At 38.3% G+C, this 3,167-nt stretch overlaps 1 long non-coding RNA gene across 1 annotated transcript; it reads right to left on the bottom strand.

Moving 5' to 3' along the window:
* Positions 1-977, bottom strand: LOC145587815 (uncharacterized). The gene is made up of 3 exons (XR_014101441.1): positions 655-977; positions 360-438; positions 1-49 (listed from the first exon to the last, which is right to left on the bottom strand). It is a non-coding gene; the product is annotated as an uncharacterized LOC145587815 (long non-coding RNA).
* Positions 978-3,167: the final 2,190 nt, after the last annotated feature.

The raw sequence follows: 3,167 nt of genomic DNA on the forward strand, positions 1-3,167 counted from the left end.
TGTTTTTTAGGATTAATCTCCAAAGCTTCCTCTAACCTCGACACCGCATCTACAATTCACCCAAATTCATCATAAATTTTTTTACCCTTTTTTAAGGAAAAGGACCAAATTTAATCCTTCATAAGAGCTCAAAATAAATTGAAATAAAATAAAAACAAATTAATCCAATAAACAATACAATAAGTTAAAATTTATATTATTTCAAACTAAATTCATAGCCGCATCCTAAATACTCGTGAAAAAAACCACAAAAACCCCAAAATCCCTCAGAAATTAATGAAAAAATGAATTAATAATTTTTTTTTTACATGAAAAAGATTCTGAAGAAAGTTAAAAAATCAGAAGAAAATAAAAAAAACCTGAAAGCATCTGCTTGGAGTCATCGGGAGTCTGAAATTGAGACAACTCAATCAAAGCTCCACCCCATCTCGTCAAATTCTGCAACAAAAAATTTCAAAAATAAAAACATAAACAAATTCAACTAAGAATAAAGATCTCAAAAATAAATTCACCAACACCACCTGTAAAACCCCAGCTACCCACGGAAAAATCTCAAAACTACTCAACCTTAACCCGAAATCACCAAGAAAAAACTCACTCACCCAGCGAAAAACCTGTAAAATTATTAAAAATAAAATAGAAATGAAATTTTACCTTTTTAAACACTTTAATTTTGGTTATTTGGCCAAATTAACCATGAAAACTCCAGATCTGGAATTTTCATGGTCAAAATTGATCTTAAAAGCCTTAAATTAGGCTTTATTGATGGTGATGAAATAAAATGAGGAGGCAACAACGGCGGTGTTAAGTAGAAAGAGGTGGCAACGCCGACGTTGAGGAGGAGGAGGAAGCGACGCGGGCATTGTGGAGGAGGAGGAAGCGACACCGGCGTTTAGAAGGAGGTGGCAATAACGTGTTTTTGCTCCAGGAGAAATAGAAGATGATAGGAGAGGAGATTAGAGGAGAGAGCGGCGTGAATGGGATGTGGTGATGGAAAATGATAAGAGATAGGGTTTTGCTATTAACCCAAAAAAAAAAAGTTGCTTAAGTGGTGGGACCTTACATATATAAGAGACCCGTTAAGTCAAACCACGGGCCTCTTATTTCTTTCCCTCCATCTTTTCAAAACTAACTAGTATTTAGCCCGGGCGATGCCCCGGGTCGATACATTAAAAATTAATATATTATAGTTTTCATATATTATATTTTATGTAGATAAACTTTACTTTTAATATTTTGTATGTACATAATAGTGTTATATATTTTTATTTTAGATTTAGTCTAAAAAAATTTTGACATGTAAAAGTACAAATAAAAACACTCTCATGGTCTACATTAAATATATTAAGAAGAATAAGTTAACCATATTATTAGATAGCAAAGTTGGTATGACTTCTTATTTATTTTTCAATGGACTCAAGTTCGATTCTTGACAAAAACACTTTTTTCAAATGACACGTGGCATTCACATTTCTAATTGGGTGATGTGGCATGCTCTTGGTGGAAGAGAGGGGTGACACGTGGCGTGTATCCTTGATTAGGAACGCCTTTTAATATATAGTATAGACGGTGGGCCCTATGATATATAAGAGACCCGTTATCTCTAGTATCAGATCCTTTATATTAAAGAGACCTGTTGTATTAATCAATGGGCCCTATGATATATAATAGACCCGTTATCTCTAGTATCAGATCCTTTATATTAAAGAGACCCGTTGTATTAATCAATGGGCCCTATGATATATAATAGACCCGTTATCTCTAGTATCAGATCCTTTATATTAAAGAGACCCGTTGTATTAATCAACGGGTCTTTTATTATAGATCCTTTTGCCCATTTTTGTAGTAGGGATATATAGATGTGGGGATGGGGCGGGTATGAAGTGGGGCGGGAGGAGCAGGGCGGGGATGGGGCGGGTACAACTTAAAATCCACCCCGCCCCATCACCCATGGCGGGTATGATTTTTATCCCTATCCCCGCCCCACCACTTCCCAAACCGGGACCCATCCTAGTGGGGTGAGGATGGGGCGGGTTTCCTACTTGACCCGCCCCACTGACATCCCTACTTACAACCTGTTAACCAAGTAAAACTATTTTAAATAGAAAAAAAAAACTTAAAACCTCATCCACTTTCAAGCTACCAACCATACCTTCGTTTTCCGACCACACTATACAAGCCCTAACTAGCACTTCCTTTTCGGCCTCCCCATCCGCAAACCATAACCACCCCTACCTCCCATTTCTTTTAATTTCCCAACTCACTATTGCACTTCCTCTCTTGCCAACAACAATAGCAAATGATGCAAGTAAAGCAGCCGCACCACCAGCCCGCATCACCAATAGCAACCACAACTCCACAACCTCAACCAGCCCGGACTGCTCAGCTCCTCTACTCCTCAATTGTAATTACAGTAGTAGCACCACCCAATTCTCACACCCCTACCTCACAGCCTGCAATTGAGCTACCACCGGACCGCCACGACAATTAGCAACAGCCCTCACCCGCCACATAAACGAACCCTAAGCAGCCCCAATCTTAGCCAATTTCGGCTCAATACAGCAATCCTACTTTCGATTCAATCTGAATTATTTTAAGGAATTAGGTTGTACGTACTAGGGATGTGGGTTCAAATGGAGGCAAGAGAAGGGTGGTCATTGTTTGGTTAATGTAGGCGTCGTTCGAAGTGCGCCTACGTTAAGCATGTGTGAATGTGCTTGGCACTCTTAGGAAGTGGGAATTAACATATATGATTAGGGACAATGATAGTAGGGAGCCGCCAACAAGTTTATAAGGAACTTGTAAACCATTCACTGATCATAAAAGGCAACCACGATAAGGGACAATGAAAGGAAACAACGATTGACCCGTGAAGGTTACACCCCATTCATAATCCATGAGATTACTAACTCCATACGGTTCGGAACCACGAAAGGAGGATTAGGGATGATGGTACGAAGTGAGTCATGGAGTCATATTCGTCCGTATTGGCCTCTACTGGATTCTTATAGTGAAAAGTTATTCTTGCGATCTCAAAGGCATGCAAAAAAAGATTAAATTTGCTCCAAACTATTATTATGCTAAATTGGTTGAATATTAATGCACACACATAATTCTAAAATATTTGTGATCACTTTAATTAAATAACAAGATTAAAAAGGAACCTA

This window comes from Chenopodium album, chromosome 17 (assembly GCF_948465745.1).
Source record: "Chenopodium album chromosome 17, dcCheAlbu1.1, whole genome shotgun sequence".
Classification (NCBI taxonomy): domain Eukaryota; kingdom Viridiplantae; phylum Streptophyta; class Magnoliopsida; order Caryophyllales; family Amaranthaceae; genus Chenopodium; species Chenopodium album.